This window comes from Arachis hypogaea, chromosome 11, assembly GCF_003086295.3.
Source record: "Arachis hypogaea cultivar Tifrunner chromosome 11, arahy.Tifrunner.gnm2.J5K5, whole genome shotgun sequence".
NCBI lineage: Eukaryota > Viridiplantae > Streptophyta > Magnoliopsida > Fabales > Fabaceae > Arachis > Arachis hypogaea.
Genome location: NC_092046.1, coordinates 6307192 through 6325828, shown reverse-complemented (window position 1 = coordinate 6325828; position 18637 = coordinate 6307192). Strand labels below are relative to the sequence as shown.

General features: G+C 31.1%; 1 long non-coding RNA gene across 1 annotated transcript; it reads right to left on the bottom strand.

Moving 5' to 3' along the window:
- Positions 1 to 1206: 1206 nt before the first annotated feature.
- On the bottom strand, positions 1207 to 2821 carry LOC112723765 (uncharacterized). Its single transcript, XR_003163158.2, has 3 exons — positions 2703 to 2821; positions 1999 to 2091; positions 1207 to 1706 (listed from the first exon to the last, which is right to left on the bottom strand). It is a non-coding gene; the product is annotated as an uncharacterized lncRNA (long non-coding RNA).
- Positions 2822 to 18637: the final 15816 nt, after the last annotated feature.

Here is an 18637-nt window from a genome sequence, read left to right as displayed (position 1 = left end):
ATACGACATAATATATATTAGGGAAGATGGATGGCTTGCTAAGCAATCTATGGAGTGGTATAACAGTCTTTTGACCCTTGGGCAGTTACAGTGACTGTTAGCAGCCGTTAATGCCAGCTGTCATTACGAGAGCTTGTATCTTCTATAGAGTTTTAGGACACTAATTTTACTGCTCAGGCCTAGTCTATTATGTATTCTTATGTCTGGTTTTGTTGGGAAAATACCCAATTTGGGAAAAATTTTATAAGAAAGATGGGGATAAGACTCAATTTGGTTCCTTGAGTTTTTGAACATGTTTAGTTTCTACCATGAATTAATTTTATAACCATGAATTAATTTGGTATTTTTGTCACCAATCTAGTTAACGTAACACTTATGTGTGCAGTAAAATTAAGTCTCAATGGCTTGTTGATATTTCACTAAAAGTGTGGGAATCAATTTAGTCTCAATGTATTCCCTCAGTCATCTATAGCGAGTCATCTACCATAAAATTTACTCAATTGAGGGATCAAATTAAGTCTCTTAAGATACCAAATTGAGTTTGTCACCTACTTTAGTGTCATATGAGCTAGTGTTAAACTGCTACAATGACAGATGAGCACATACATAAGCAGTCTGTTATTTAGATTGGTTGCAAAAGGAACAATAATGCAGGAGCATATGTCTTTACGTTTGTGTCGTTAATTAAAATAGTTTGTGATAAGGGCAATGATTGTCTTTAAGCATATATTTATTTATTTATTTATTTTATGGAATATAGAATTTGTATGGTAATTTCAATCGTTGAGCATGTATGTCCAGCATTTTTCATTTTACTTTGAACTTAGAGATCTATTTGTTCCATAATTAAGAATTAAGAATGCGATATTTAAATAGGGAAAGATATCAAAAGAAAGAAAATAACGATTGAAATATATATATATATATATATATATATATATATATATATATATATATATGCACACTTAGAATAATGCTACACATTTAAATTTTTTTGTTAACTAAGTCCAACCAAATTGATTTAACATAACAAAAATCAGTTATGACTAGTATTATTCTAAATCTTATTGTTTAACTTAGTTAGACTTAATTCATAAAAAGACTTGGATATATAATATTATCCATAGAGTTATTGCACTGACTCTATGAGATAAGCTGCTGACTAGGGTAGAGAAAGACCCAAGAAAATTCTGAAAGAAATTATTAAAAGAAATGTAAGCATAATTTGGTTGAGTATATAGACATGATGTCCAACAGGGGGCAATGGCCTCATTTGTTCCATATAACCAAGTTGACCTAGTAGAATACAGCTTTGTTGCTGTTATTGTTGTGTTATTCTAGTGAGACAAAGAGAGATCACTTATCATATATATAATGTGGGGAAGGTAGATGGCTTCCTAAGCAAGCTATAGAAGTGTATACAAGTCTTTTGACCCTTAGGCAGTTACCATACCCGTTTGCAACAGTTAGTGACTACTGCCAACTTTCATCAGCAGAGATTCTATGAGACTAATCATACTCCACACGTAGGCCTAGTCTTATTATACTCTTATGTCTTGTTGGGAAAATACTCAATTTGGAAAGAATATATAGTAAGAAAGATGATATGAATATAAAACACTAACATATATAAAGTAGACCAACCAACATATGTAAAGTTTTATTTATGATTTCTCCATGATTGGGAGTGGTCGTTGGTTCAATGCCTGCATCATACAAAATACAAACAAAGATGGTGTTAAGTGGAAAATAACTGGTTAAACTTGATGCTTAAACATGTTTGATGCTGGTAGACTAGATGATCTGCCTTTTGGTGCAGCCATTCTAACAAGCTAAAATCTGTTTCTGAGAATTTAGTACTTCATGTTTTAGGCTCATAGAAATAGAAACTATCAAGTAAAAGAAACTGGTTCATATCAAATACTCAAGTTTATCCATCAATACATCATATTCTTAGAAGTACTATATAACAGAGTTCGTAAGTAGAGAGATATATACCTTTAATGGCTTCTGAAGCATGGAAAACTACGAGGTACTTTGAAAGACAGCGAATTGTGATAAAAACCAGTGACTTCATGTATTCAGGGTCCACTGAGAAAAGCATGAAGTTCAAAATAATAAGCATTTTAGGACTTTCTAGTTAAGGCAAATAAAGTATTATTCCCTCAATATTATTAGATCACACAAATATAAGAACATCGAAATGGAAATAAATACATATTGAAAATGATCACACACGCTCTCTGTTGGGAAAACTCAACACCGGTTTAAAAACAAGAATCTGTCTAACAGCAGAAGCACCAAAATTAATTTTTCCTACAATCTGTGCAATTAAATGGACAACACTAAAGATACTCCAAGCAACATATATAATGGCAGAAATTAAATAATCAGACACCAGAATTTTTAACATGGAAAAACCCCCAAAAGAGGGACAAAAAACCCACGGGACCTAGTCCAGAAAAAACTTCCACTATCAGAATAATGGGTACACAAACAGTCTTCCTAGTGACACTAGGACATCTCAACAATCAACAAAATACATCATCAAAACTGATGGAAATTAACATAAACCCTCCACAAAGTGGGTATCTCAAATCAAGCAAAAGAGAAGGCAATACAACTAACAAATTATATCCTAATGTTCATCTCTACACCAAGAATAACATACTAAAATTTCATAAGAAATGGAGCAAGTTTACCAAGTCAATGTGATCAAGGTTGACATGCCCTTTTCCCCAATTTTCTTCTTCCTCGACGCCGATGCTCTCTGTTTCTTTCTTTCTTTTCAAAAAAGAAAAGATCCAACTCTCTCTCACTCTCACACCGTGGCTTAGCCACTTTCTCTCTTTATTTCTTTTTTTTTTTGTTTTAAAAACTTGTGGGCCCCACTTGGTTGGGGATCCACCAACAAATCTCCCCCTCACCAACTCAAGTGGGGTTAGGCTGCTTCACCAAGCCCGCCTTCTCTTTGCAGGAATCAAACTTCACTGCAGGTAAACTCTTAGTCATCATATCTGAACCATTATTATCAGTATGGATCTTCTCAAGTGCATATGACTTCATCTCAAGCGCTTGACGTATCCAATGATACCTCACCTCTATGTGCTTTGATCTGGAATGAAACGTCGGATTCTTACTGAGATGGATAGCACTCTGACTGTCACAGAATAACACAAACTTCTCTTGATTGATGCCTAACTCTTGTAGAAATTTTTTCATCCACAAGAGTTCCTTAGAAGCTTCAACAACAGCAATGTATTCTGCCTCTGTAGTAGACAAAGCAACACATTTCTGAAGTCGATATTGCCACGACACAGCTCCCCCTGCAAAAGTCATCATATAACCAGAAGTAGACTTCCTTGAATCAAGATCCCCAGCCATATCCGCATCTGTGTAACCATCCAACACAGGTTGGCCACTCCCAAAGCATAAACAAACTCTGGAAGTACCATTAAGGTATATGAGAATCCACTTCACTGCTTGCCAGTGTTCCTTGCCAGGATTAGAGAGAAACCGACTAACAACTCCAACGGCATGAGCAATATTCGGCCTGGTGCAAACCATAGCATACATCAAACTGCCAACTGCAGATGCATATGGAATCTTCTTCATTTCCGCTTTCTCTTTCTCACTTGTAGGACATTGCTGCGAACTCAGCTTGAAATGACTAGCAAGTAGAGTACTAACTGATTTGGAATTACTCATGCTAAACCTCTCTAAAACCTTCTCAATATACTTCTGCTGCGACAACCACAGTTTTCAATTCTTCCTATTAACGAGTGATACTCATACTAAGGATTTTCTTTGCAGGACCCAAATCCTTTATAGCAAAGGATCTGTTCAAGTTTTTCTTAAGACTTTCAATCTTCTTAGTGTTATGACCAACAATCAACATGTCATCAACATAAAGCAAGAGAATTATAAAATCACCATCAGAGAATTTCTTAACATATACACAATGATCAGAAGGAGTCTTACTGTACCCATGACCTTCCATGAAGGAATCAAACTTCGTGTACCACTGCCTTGGCGCTTGCTTCAGCCCATATAAGCTCTTCTTCAACTTGCATACAAGATGCTCCTTTCCTTTAACTTCGAAACCCTCTGGTTGCTCCATATAGATTTCTTTATCTATGTCACCGTGAAGAAATGCAGTCTTCACATCAAGCTGCTCAACCTCTAAATTCAAGCTAGCTGCCAATCCAAGCACAACTCGAATAGAGGACATCTTCACAACTGGAGAGAAAATCTCCTCAAAATCAATACATTTCTTTTGCTCAAAGCCTTTCACAACCAATCGAGCTTTGTACCTTGGCCGTGAGACACTTTCATCCGCTTTCAATTTGAACACCCATTTATTCTTGAATGCTCTCTTACCCTTCGGCAACTTCACCAATTCAAAAGTATGATTCTCATGCAAGGATTTCATTTCCTCTTGCATGGCCTTCAACCAATCTTCTTTATGCTCGTCAGACATAACTTCCTGGTAGCTCTCTGGCTCCCCAGTCTTAGTATTCATCACATACTCATGAGGAGAGTATTTCTGAGAAGGATGACGCTCTCTAGTAGATCTTCTCAATTCAAGCTCAATTGGTGGTTCAGGTGGAACATCAACATCTGGCACCTCAGGTTGAGGTGTAGGTTCATCATGCAAATCATCACCATCATTATCAACTTGTACATCTCCCCCGTCAATAGGAGGTCTAGTGGAAGGACCAGGTTCATCATCAACAGAACGTCTAACAGTTACTGTTGGCTTATCTGTCTTCTCAAGATCTTCAATAGTTTGGTCTTCAAGAAAAATCACATCTCGGCTTCTAATTATCTTCTTGCTCACCGGATCCCATAATCTGTAACCAAAGTCTTCGTGACCATAACCCATGAAGATACACTGCTTTGACTTCCCATCAAGTTTAGACCTTTCATCTCTTGGAATGTGAACAAAAGCCCTGCAGCCAAACACTCGCAAGTGACTATAGGAGACATCTTTCCCTCTCCAAACTTTCTCTGGAACATCACCATTCAGTGGAACTGAAGGAGAAAGGTTGATCAAATCTACTGCAGTCCTCATTGCTTCACCCCAAAAGGATTTAGGCAACTTTGCATGAGAGAGCATACACCTGACTCTATCATTGATAATGCGATTCATTCTCTCTGCAACTCCATTATGTTAAGGAGTCTTAGGAACCGTCTTCTCAAGCTTGATCCCATGTCCTTTACAATACTCTTCAAACGGACCCCTATATTCACTACCATTATCTGCTCGAACACATTTCAATTTCCTTCCTGTTTCTCTTTCAACACTTGCATGAAAGTGTTTGAAGATACCGAGCACCTGGTCTTTAGATTTCAAAACAAAAGCCCACACTTTTCGAGAATAATCATTAATAAAAGTAACAAAATATGATGCACCACCTAGTGTCTTAGCATCCATAGTGCAAACATCAGTGTGAACTAAATCTAGAACATGTGATCTCCTATGAGGTCCAGAATTATGAAATGATACTCTAGCATGCTTTCCAACAAAACCATGAGTGCAAGTATTTAAAGTTGTACCTTTCACTGGAAGTGAGTGCTTCTTGGCCAAGACGCTTAGTCCTTTCTCGCTCAAGTGACCAAGACGTATATGCCACAAAGAAGAGGAATCATCAGCTACATTCACATCTTCTTTGCACAACTTTGCTTGCAACCGGTAGAGAGTAGTAAGACTATTGTCTTCTCTAGCAACAATGAAAGCCCCTTTGATAATCTTGCATTTTCCACTACCAAAGGAAGTGCAATATCCCTCTTGATCCAATGCCTTCACTGAAATGAGATTGAATAGTATATCTGGCGCATGCCTAACATTCTCTCTCTCTCTCTCTCTCTCTCTCTCTCTCTCTCTCTCTCTCTCTCTCTCTCTCTCTCTCTCTCTCTCTCTCTCTCTCTCTCTCTCTCTCTCTCTCTCTCTCTCTCTCTCTCTCTCTCTCTCTCTCTCTCTCTCTCTCTCTCTCTCTCTCTCTCTCTCTCTCTCTCTCTCTCTCTCTCTCTCTCTCTCTCTCTCTCTCTCTCTCTCTCTCTCTCTCTCTCTCTCTCTCTCTCTCTGAGGCTCAATTTCGTCTTCCACAGAGCTATACAAGCAATACCGGTCATGGCTGTCAGGTAAAGCGACTCCTTCGACTCCATGATCTCTATGTATCTTCTCATTTCTCTCCGGTTATATACTTGTTAAAACTTGAAACTTAGGAGCAGGTAATTAATAATCTGGAACATATCCATCAAATTTAAGTAATGATAAACAATGCATAAAATAAACAAATATAGATGCAGAGTCACAGTTTCTAGAAAGAAAAAGCGAATCATTTGAACAAGAGTAGAACACTGTCCACAAGCGCCGCATCAACAATGCAAATTTCAACGTCTGGCATCCAGAGGAGTGGGAAAAGGAGAGCCTTTCTTTTTCTGTCTATTTATTTATTTATTATTTTAACTTTAAGGGGTTTAGGGTTTTTTAGGTTTAGATAAGTTTTATGTTTAAAAATATTGTCAATTTTAGTCCATGTCTTGATACGTTTTTTGGATTTGAAAATAGAAAATAGATATTGTGACTTCCAAATAACTAAGATCACACTGATCTCTTGCTAATTTATAAATGATATAGTGTAACGATTGGTTGGTTTATAGTGTCGCTTAACATGATATAGAAATAAAATAATAATAATTTTTTTAAAGAATAAAACCGTAATGATTAACGAGCTGCCAGTAAAATCTGTAAAATTTTAAAAATTAAAGTATATACAATTATATTTTCAAGAATCGAACTCAAATCTCTTCTCCGGTAGTAGTATATTAGTAACAACTAACAAGTATCCGTAGACAACGAAAATAATAAATAATTTGAATAATAAATATATTAGATGTTTAATTTATTAGATGTGTAAATGATTATTTTAATATTAAAATTTAGATGATTAATTTAAAAATATAGTATATTTTTATTTTATTAAATTAAATTTTAAGTTTATTATTCATATTATTCACAAAAATTATTGTCTACCTAACAAAATCCATAATTTTATTTAGTAAATATAGCTTTCCAAGAGGTGACTATGTTTTTTTTTCTTCTTCTAAGAAAACAAATGCTTAAAATGATTTGTATATTACTCAGGTTCTATAAATCGATTTGGTTATTAAATTAATAAGTTAGATATTTAAATAATTAAATGTAATAAAATAAATTATTTTTATATAAATTATATTTCTAAAAATTAAAATTTTTAATTTTATATTAATCTAAACTAATTCATTGCTAAAAAGCATCGGATTTACCTATTTTTTTAACCCATTTTAGATTTGTTCTCAACCGTTTTCTTTTAATATATAAATCAGACATGTCTAGTGACCAACTTTCTGATAATCTAATTAAATTGACCCGTTTAAGTTGGGATATTACTTACTCATCAGTTGTCCAGTTCACCATGAAAATCAATTATTATTTAATATCCAAAGCAGCGTGTATAGGACCAGTCAATCATTTTGAAAGTCACACAAAATATTTGATATAATGAAAATTAAGAAAAATAAAAAATATTTTACACTTATTAGTATTTTATGTGCAAAAAGTTTGGATGAAACTTAAGTAGGTTGATAAAAAAAATTAATCGATCATAAATCAAGAAATAAAATTATATATTATAAAATTATAAATTTAATAATAACTAATTTATTTTTTTATTTTACTATTTTTTTGTTTTAATTTTTCTTTAACAAATCTACCTTGGGTGACTTGGCTTTTAAGTTTTAACTGGCAAAAGTCAACAAGTATTAAACAACAACCTTAAGCAAATCCTTCAAAAAACATTCTCAAAGTGCAAAAATACTATATACAAATTAAAAATTAGTTATCAAATTATATATATATATATATATATATATATATATATATATATATATTAACATATATTTTATATAAATAAATAATTTAGTAATTAATTTTTTATCTACACGTATCATAATTGCTCAAAGTGAATGGTAAATTGATAATAATTTGTTAGATGACTCACTAACGTTGACAATTAATGACAATTCATCCCATGCTTTGTTGAGGAAAGGATTTCGATTTCTACTCTTAAAATATTATAACTATTTTGTAAAACAGTAGTTTTGGTATAATTCAATTGTTATTGACCTTTTTGTCTTGTCACCCATATTTATATTTGAGTGAAATTTTTTTTTGTGCTAATATATAACTAAATGTCTGGTAAACTTTTCTATTTTTACAAAAGTAAAAAAAAAGGTTAAAATCTTCATATATTATCGAAAAAATTTATTTGTTTTTATCTTCTTAAAATTCGAACCGGATGCCATAGGTATGTTAAATTTTTTAGATTAATCATTGTGCTTGGTGATTGTTGCATTAATTTATTCTTATAATAATTATTAATATTAATATTAGTATTATTTTTTTTCCAAAAATTATAGTAAAATATATCCGAAAAAGCAAGCATTTTTTTAAAAGGAATTATTGAGGAGAGATTACCATTTGCTTCTTGTGTAAAGCTGCTCTCGTGTATTTATTTCCGTTCTTTGCTGATATAGTGATATGGTTTTCCCCTGCCCCTAGTTTAAAGAATTTTACAAAGGATTTATAAGATTTTTTGAAAATCTTTGAAAAATTATAAATTTCTAACAAAGAGATTAATCGTATCTAATATTATAATATTTTAAAATCTATAAATTTAGCATTTCAATTTTTGAAATATTTGTTTAATATTTTTCCTTATAATTTATAAATTCATCAACTTTTTTTCAGATTTATTTGTTTTATTATTCAAATAATAATAATAATAATAATAAAAGATTTTACTGTATATTTGAATTTGATTTGATAAAGTTTTTGAAGAGATATAACACAAATTTTTTATTTTATGTTTGATAAATTGAAAAGATCATATATCTGTGCTTGTAATTTTTAATTTATAAGACGGAAATAATTTTAAAAATACTAAAGTAAAATTTTTCTAAAGTTGATTTATATTTATCAAAATTAAAAAATTTAATATAATTTTTTAAATTAATTAACTTTTAAATTTAAATTTTATATTTCTGTCTATTATAATTTTTTTTAATTTTAAAATTATTTTATTAAATATAATTGTAGTATTTTTACTTATTAAAAATAATTTTTAATTTAATTTTACCAAATACATATCTTAAAAACCTATCACTTTTACTTTTTAAAAGACAGCTTTCATTTTCAAAAATAAAAACTTTATGAAACCAAAATTTGAATCCATCCAAAATCTGAAAATCATAACTCTCAGTCATAGTCTCACAGACACGGTTACCAGTTGCTAATCATACTAATGTGCGCTAATCTTGCAGTGAAGTAGGTGGCAGCTTACACAATCTTGTCAAGTTGGTTGAAGATGCAACTGCAATTCTGCGTGAAGCTTTACCTGTTAATCCCTACGAAGAGCACTTGTTAGCAATGTTGGTTTACCACATTGCTAAATTCTGCTCTCTGGTTGCTTCAAGAACACCCAATCCCAGCTGGGTGACTGCTACTCTCCTGATCTGTTCCACTCTCATTGCTTTCGAAGCCATCTTGTGGATCGTGGCTGATCACTTCTTGTGGTTCGTCACAGCCAATGCGATTCTCTTATTCATAGCAATGATATGCTACTATAAGGACATTCACAGCCAAAGGACTCGCCAAAGTTGATGCTGCTGCTCATAAGGTTGGTTGGTTTAGACGACATAAAATTATTGAATATCACACGTCATGCAATGCTAGTCAATTCAGTTATATTAGCAGGATTCCTTCTTCCTCCTTAGATTTTCACTTACTGTGCTGTGTGTTGTGACAAAACAAGACAAGAAATTGGATGTTTACTATTGTTCTGTTTGGTGAGTTTTCTTTTTCTTTAGGGTGTAATTTTTCCCGTTTACAGTTTACAAATTGTTGAATGCGAATAATGGTTTCCCCGGCATGGCTTATTTTTACCATCTTTGTCTGATTCTCAGATTACTTGATGCTTTCATCTTCGCTCTATGGTAGACATGGTTATCACATTTGATGTACCTTGAGACTTCTAGGTATTGCATTCCATAGTATATTCTCATCCAAAAGCTCACTAAAATGTGGCCGCTTTTGGTTATTGATATGTTCTAGGAAGAGTTTTACTCAAACTTTGTGGTCAACTTTGTTCCTTCTCCCCTCCAATTGCAAGAATATTAATTGAATGCACAGGTATAAATATCGTGGAGCTTCTGCCAAAATGAATTTAACAAAACTTACAGATCGGAATCGATTTTGCTGTTCAAACTCAATTTTTGTCTTTAAGTTCTCGCATTCTAGCAGAGAATGCATGATATCTTGTAAAAGAAGCTGGCTTTCGTTAAATAGCAATATTCTTTAGGTACAAAGTTATGATAAGGGCAGTGCTTGTCTTTAAGCATATATTTATTATTTATTTATTTATTTTTTGAAATATAGGATTTGTATGACAATTTCAATCGTTGAGCATGTATGTCTAGCATTTTTCATTTTACTTTAAACTTAGAGATTAATTTGATCCATATATTGAGAATTAAGAATGCGATATTCAAATAGAAAAAGGTATTAAAAGAAAGAAAATAACAATCGAAATAAGCTGCTGACTAAGATAGAGAAAGACCCAAGAAAATTTTGAAAGAACTTATTAAAAGAAATGTAAGCATATTTTGGTTGAATATATAGACATGATGTCTAATAGAGTGCAATAACCTCATTTAATCCATATAACTACACTGACTTAGTAGAATACAGCTTTGTTGTTAGTGAAATTCTGGTTAAATATGACTTATTCCGGTGTATCTGTATATTTTTGGAGATGACGATAATAATTGTTATTGTTAAATATGACTTAATTTTTTTAGGAGAGTGCTAGTGCTAGGTGAACAATGACTATCTTGAACAACATGAACAACCACCAATCAAATAAAAATACACTACACTCTAATTTAATGCTACTAATTAAATTTAAGATTAATTTACTCTTTTAACCCTATTAATTCACATTGTTCACACATTTTTCAAAAATATTGTTGATTATTTATACTTTTTATTTTTTTTAATTTATAATTAAAAAATTTCTTAAAGAAGCCATGCTTGTTATCTGTGTATTTGTGTGTACTCCTATATACTATTTGGAGATGATGATAATGGATTAAAAATGTGAGATTGAAAAAAATTAAAGAAAGTTCGTCAAGGGATTAGACGAACTTGCTCTATACAAAAAAAAAAATCGTATTTGGAGAATTAAAGTTTAAAAATAATTTTTGGAAAAATAGGATTTTTTTTCTGAAAAAAATCCGACAAAAGAGAGATCACTTTCATATATATATAGTGTGTGTCACCAAAAAAAAAATATATATAGTGTGTGTGTGGGGGGGTTTTTTTTTTTAATATGTGTGTGGCTTTTATTGTTGTGTTATTCTAGTGAGACAAAAAAGAGATCACTTATATATATATATATATATATATATATATATATATATATATATATATATATATATATATATATATATATATATATCTCTGTGTGTGTCTGTGTCACTAATCATACTCCATACCTAGATCTAGTCTTATTGTACTTTTATGTCTTGTTGGGAACATACCCAATTTGAAAAGAATACACAGTAAGAAAGATAATATGAATATAAAACACTAACATATATAAAGTAGACCAACCAACACATGTAAAGTTTTATTTCTATTTTCTCCATGTTTCGGAGCGGTCATTGGTTCAATGCCTGCATCATACAAAATACAAAGAAAGATGGTGTTAAGTGGAAAAATAACTGATTAAACTTGATGCTTAAACTAGATGTCAATGATCTGCTTTTTGGTGCATTCTTCAACCGTCATTCTAACAAGCTAAAATCTATTTCTGAAAATTTAGTACTTTATGTTTCAGACTAAGAGAATTAGAAACTATCAAGTAAAGAAATTGGTTCATATCAAACACTCAAGTATATCCATCAACACATCATATTCTTAGAAGTATTATATAACAGAGTTCGTAATTAGAGAAAGATATATCTTTGATGGCTTCTAAAGCATGAAAAACTGTGAGGTACTTTAAAAGAGAGCGAATTTGTGATAAAAACAGTGACTTCATGTTATTAAGGGTGAACTGAGAAAAGCATGCATTTCAAAATAATAAGTATTTTAGGACTTTCTAGTTAAGGCAAATAAAGTATTATTCCCTTGATATGATTAGATCACACAAATATAATCAGAAAGAAATGGAAACAAATACATATTGCAAATGATCACACAGGCTCTCTGTCTCCCTTCAAAATCATTTTCATCAAATCAACAAGATGAATCCTTTAGTCTTTCACCAAGAATCATGAAGGAAAGGAGTTTAAACTAATAAGATATTTCAACAAGAATTATGAAGGAAAGGAGTTTATAACTAAGAGCCAATCAAAGAGTATATGTGCATTCTTCAAATCAGTTTCCAAGACTCATGCACTCACACAATCCACAGACTGTAGTATCGTGTAGTATCAATAGTTTAAAGGAGATAGTGCCAGCTTCAAATGCATAAAGACACTATAGACATTCAACTAGACATAGAAAGTGGAGGCTCAATTCTTTGCAGAAGACAAATATATGGCAATAGCAAACAACAGGAAATTTAAGCAAGTTTCTTAAAGATAATCCTAACTAACAAGGGACAAATTCAAAATGAAACTACTTTTCTACTTTATGCCTTCTTTCTTCTTCTTCCTCTTCTTTTTTTTTTTTATTACTATAAGTAGTTGATTAAGATAAATTTACAGAATTACAAAGTGTAATTAAGAGGAAAAAGGAATAATCCTCCAAATTAAAGTGTTGATGGCTTGCCTGATTTCCTTTAATTTATCCATCAACACATCATATTCTTAAGAGTTTTACATAAGATAGAGTTTGTAATTAGAAAGAGATATACCTTTGATGGCTTCTTAAGAATGAAAAAACTATGCGGTACGTTGAAGAGAGTAAATCTGTGATAAAAACAGTGATTTATGTTATTGAGGGTCAACTGAAAAACAATCATTTCAAAATAATAAGCAATTTAGAATTTTTAGTTTAGGCAAATAAAGCATTATTCCTTTAGTATTATTAGTTGACAGAAACATAAGCATAAAGAAGTGACAATAACTCAATACATAGAAATGATCACGCACACACACGTACTCTGACACACACACCTCAAACATGAGTGACGATTTCCTTTTTTATTAGCATAATATCCGATTTCCTTTTTTGTTAATTTTGAAATTATTTAATTCATAAATGTGAGTCACGATTTGTTTATTAACTTCTCTATATATAGGGTGTGTGCATGAATGTAATGTCTTGCAATTTTCGATCTCTTTTTCTCTTTTTAATGTTCTTTTTCTACTTCTTATTCTTTTTATTGTTTTTCTTTTTTTTGTGTGCAAACAATTTTTTTGTTGTTTGTTTTTTGGTAAGTTTTTTTTGTTTATTTTAGTTATATAGTTATTTCATTTTGATACTATGATATTTCGTTAATTCGTGTTAAAAATTATAATAGAAATATAATTTTCGTGATGACAAAAATGAATAATAATATTAGTTTTAAAATTTATTATAATGATCAAATTTTATCTGAAATGGGTGAAGGTGTGATATTTATGTGTAATAATTGATAAAATTGTGAAAGAATAGGAAAAGAATAGATGAAGAAATTTTATTGATTGTTGATTGATTGATTGAATTGAATTGAATAATGTTGTAAACTATGAGAGTAAAACTAAATATATATAGTGCATTGCCTACGAAAGTAAAAGTAAAGATAAGATAAGAAGATAACATAAAGATAAGATAAGATAAGATAATAAAGACTAAATTTGTAATTGAATTGATGTATTCTGTTGGGCTGAATTTGTGGGTTACGAGACTTCTTTATTGTTGTCATGGGTTAAGGTGGAAGAGTAGTTTAATACGCCCCCGCAAACTGGTGGATGGAAAATGTCAATAATCCACAACTTGGATAAGTTCTGATGAAATTGTTGAGGAAAACGCGTTTGTAACGCAGAGGAAGATGCGTGCGGCGGAACTTGAGCTGCCGACGGCAAAAATATAAAAGGAGATGCTGTGCTTGAGCAGCGATCTTCAAAAAATTGCGTAGAGCGCGATAAAAAGAGGGTGCGTGGATTGCAATTTTTTTGGGCCATAAGACTTCTTTATTGTTGTCATGGGTTAAGGTGGAAGAGTAGTTTAATAATAATTCTTGTATATCTGTTCTTTCTTTTATTATAATGGTCAAATTTTATTTGTTTTTAAGAATTTAAGAGTTATATTTGTCAAAATATAGATCCTCATATGCCAAAGAGGATGACAAATATTTTATACAAACGACCTATATTAGTATTCGGTGGGTTCGTTCAATTTCATGCGATGTGCATCAATAATGATACAAGTCTGCAAGAAATGTTCTCAATCTACTATCAAGCCCAATCACAAATGTTTGTTATTGAGCTGTATGTGGAGTTCGACCAATTACCGAATACGTGGAACAACATGATCATGATTTCGATTGGGAAAGTTATAACTTATAACAATGACAGCGAAAAGGAATATGAAGGCAATCACGATTTCGTTGATCCGGCAGACGAGGAATAAGAGGACTGCAACATTGAGTTAGACGTAGAAGACGTCGCAAATGCACTAGCGAGCGAGCATCCATTTGAAGAACCGTCTTTTATGCGCGCTTTGGATCTCGATACAATGAATGCTCCAGAATTTCCAGAGTATGCCAATGTAGGTTTGTAATTGCATCACACCATATTTGGATTAGTACATTCAAATCAATTATTATAACTAACTTTTAGTCTATAATAACACTATCAGTAATCATATAACTATTTCAATAATAATAATAATAATAATAATAATAATAATAATAATAATTAAAAAAATAAAATAGTCACTAAACTCTTAAAAACAGGATATCCACATGTTTATTTAGACTAACTATCATGTTCATATTAACTTATTACACTCAAATCTATTATTATAATTGACTTTTACTCCATAATAACACTATCATTATAATAACACTATCATGTAAACATATAACTCTCTCAATAATAATAATAATAATTAAAAAATAAAATAGCCACTAAACTCTTAAAAACAGAGTACTTAAATATTTATTTAGACTAACTACCATATTTATATTAACTTTGTACACTCAAATCAATTATTATAACTAACTTTTAGTCTATAATAACACTATCAATAATAATAATAATAATAATAATAATAATAATAATAATAATAATAATAATTAAAAAATAAAATAACCACTAAACTCTTAAAAATAGGGTACTTACATATTTATTTGGATTAACTATCATATTCATCAATGGCGAATGGACGGGGGACCTAAGGTGGCCATGGACTCCCCAATTTTTTTTTTTAAAAAATTAGTAAATAATAATAATTAATAATATAAAATATTTTTTATATATAATATTTAAAAAAATATAAGTTACAGAATTTTATAAATTAAAGTAATTAAAAATTGTACTATGTATTGGATATTTGGATTATTGTTACTCTTGTTAACAAATAGCCCATTCTAATAATTAATAAAAATGGTTCTATTATACTAGCCCAATAAATAGTAGCCCATATTATTAATTAAAGTAGTACTAGTACATCTTTTAAACATTTATGCAGACTTTTGGTCTTCTACTCTTCTCATTCTAATTTTCTTTTCATACCAAAATAAGGCATATGAAAAAAAATCATTGAAGATTTGAAGTGAACAGCAAAATATTAACCATTGAATGTACAACAAAGACTCAAAGATGTATATCTCAATTTTTTTTTAAGTTAATAGCAATATCAAGTATTATTTACATTATTTATTTAAAATAATTAATTTATTTTTTTATAATGGACAGTTCAAAGATTGAAAACTTGAAGTGAGGGCAAAACTCAATAGAGTTATTTTTGGTGGGACTTGGAACAAAAAATAATCAGGTAAATTAATAATTTTATTTTTGGTTATTATATATTTGTGTTTCTAAAACTATTTGTTATTACTCAATAGGTTTAATATTTTTTTAAAATAACATATATGCAATTATTTTTGTTTTTTTTTTTGTTAGATAGTTCAAGTTAAGTTAACAATGTCAAAGATGAAAACAATTCACTCATTTTTCAAGAGAAAAGAGAGAATATATGATGAACAAAATTCAGCTTCAGATTCTTTGAGTAATGTTCAAAATATTATTGAACAACCTAAGATACAACCTGTGACACAACTTGTTGAGCAAGATATTCAACCCCTACTTCCAAAATAACAAGGACTGAAATAGATCAAGTTAGTATTGATACATTGATGCGTGATCCCGGAAAGCGTCCGCAAATTTGGAATTATCCTATCAATCAACAAGATGAAATCCGTAGAGCATACATAAAGTTTGGACCATATCAATTTATTATGGATGAGTACCCTCTTTCTGGTCTAGAAAGTCATCCTCGTCGTTTCAAAACTCATTGGTTTAAGAGTTTTTCTTGACTAGAATATTTTCCAGAAGTGGATGCTGCATTTTGTCTTCCATGTTATTTATTTTCTAGAAAATCAAGTCCATTCACATCAGGAGAATTTCGCAATTGGAAAAAAGTGAATAATGGAAAGGATTGTGTATTTTTATCTCATGTGGGTAAATCTCTTAATTCTCCTCACAATATTGCTGTTAAGTCTTGTAAAGATTTGCTTAATCAATTATGTCACATTGACAAAGTATTGGCTACGCAAAGCTCACAACAAGTTTTAAGCAATAGATTGCGTCTTAAAGCCTCTATTGATACTGTTAGATGGTTAACATTTCAAGCTTGTGCTTTTAGGGGACATGACGAGAGTCATGAGTCTCAGAATCGAGAAAATTTTTTTTGAAATGTTAAAATTATTAGCTTCTTACAATAAAGAAGTGGATGCAGTTGTCTTGGAGAATGCTCCTCAAAATGCAATATACACATCACCTTCTATTCAAAAGGAAATTCTACATGTTTTTGCTAGAAAGGTGCAAAATGAAATTCGCAATGAGATTGGTAATGTAAAATTTTGTTTGATTGTTGATGAAGCTAGAGATGAATCTAAAAGAGAACAAATGGCACTTGTTGTTAGATTTGTTGATAAGCATGGATTTGTCAAAGAAAGGCTAATAGATGTTGTTCATGTCAAAGATACTACTTCTGCTACTCTAAAACAAAAGATTTGTTCTGCATTATCCCATCACAATCTCAACATTCAAAATGCTCGAGGTCAAGAGTATAACGGGGCTAGTAATATGCGTGGAGAGTGGAAAGGGTTACAAGCTTTAATTATTCAAGAATGTCCTTATGCATTTTATGTTCATTGCTTTGCTCATCAATTACAGCTAGTTCTTGTTGCTGCGGCTAAAGAAGTTGTTGATGTTCATGCTTTTTTCCAAAGTTTGAGTAATATTATCAATGTTGTGTGCTCTTCTTGCAAATGCAATGATGAATTACGATCTGTTTATGCAACTGAAATTTCCCATTTAGTTGCAACTAATCAAATTGAAACAGGAAGGGGAGCAAATCAAATTGGCACATTAAAAAGATCAGGAGATACCAGGTGGAACTCTCACTTCAACTCAATTTGTAGCCTTTTACGTATGTTTGGAGCAACAACTTCAGTGCTGGAAGATTTGGCTACTAATGGATCTACATATTCTCAACGTGGTGATGCTACTTATGCTCTTAAATCTTTATTATCATTTGATTTTATTTTCATTTTGCATATGATGAAAGAAATCATGGGAATCACTGATAAACTTTGTCAAGCATTACAACAAAAATCTCAAGACATTTTGAATGCTATGCATCTGGTTTCTAGTACAAAGTCATTAATTCAACAGTTAAGAGATAGTAGTTGAAGAGCACTTTTGGAGAAAGTTAGTTCTTTCTGCAATGATCATGCTATTCAGATACCTGATATGGGTGCTTCTTTTAGTGACATAATTCGGTCTCGTCGTAAAAAGGATGTTGTCACTGTTGAACAGCACTACTGCGTTGATATTTTTACTAGCGTGATAGATTTTCAATTGAAAGAGCTAAATAGTAGATTTAGTGAGCAAGCAACCAATCTCCTCATATTGAGTACATCTTTGGATCCTAAAGATGTTTTTAAGTTATTCAGTGTTTGCAACATATGCAATCTTGCAAAGAATTTCTATTCTTTAGATTTTTCTGAGCAAGAAAAGATTCAATTGGATTATGAGTTACAACATTATGAACTTGATACAAGGCTTCGAAACAAGATGGAAGATGAATTTTTAGCAGATTATATGATTGTATATATTGAAAAGGAGATTGCTTCAAAATTCATTTCAGAGATGATAATTGATGATTTTAGTTCCATGAAGCATCGTCGAACAAGTTTAAAAATACCAAAATCTTAAAGTATGTAGTTGAACATTGACTTTTATATAATATAATTACTCTTTTGATATATATGCTACAAATCATATTTTGTTATATTTTATATTTAATTGACCCCCTCTTATGAAATTTCTGGTTCTGCCACTGATGTTCATATTAACTTATTACACTCAAATT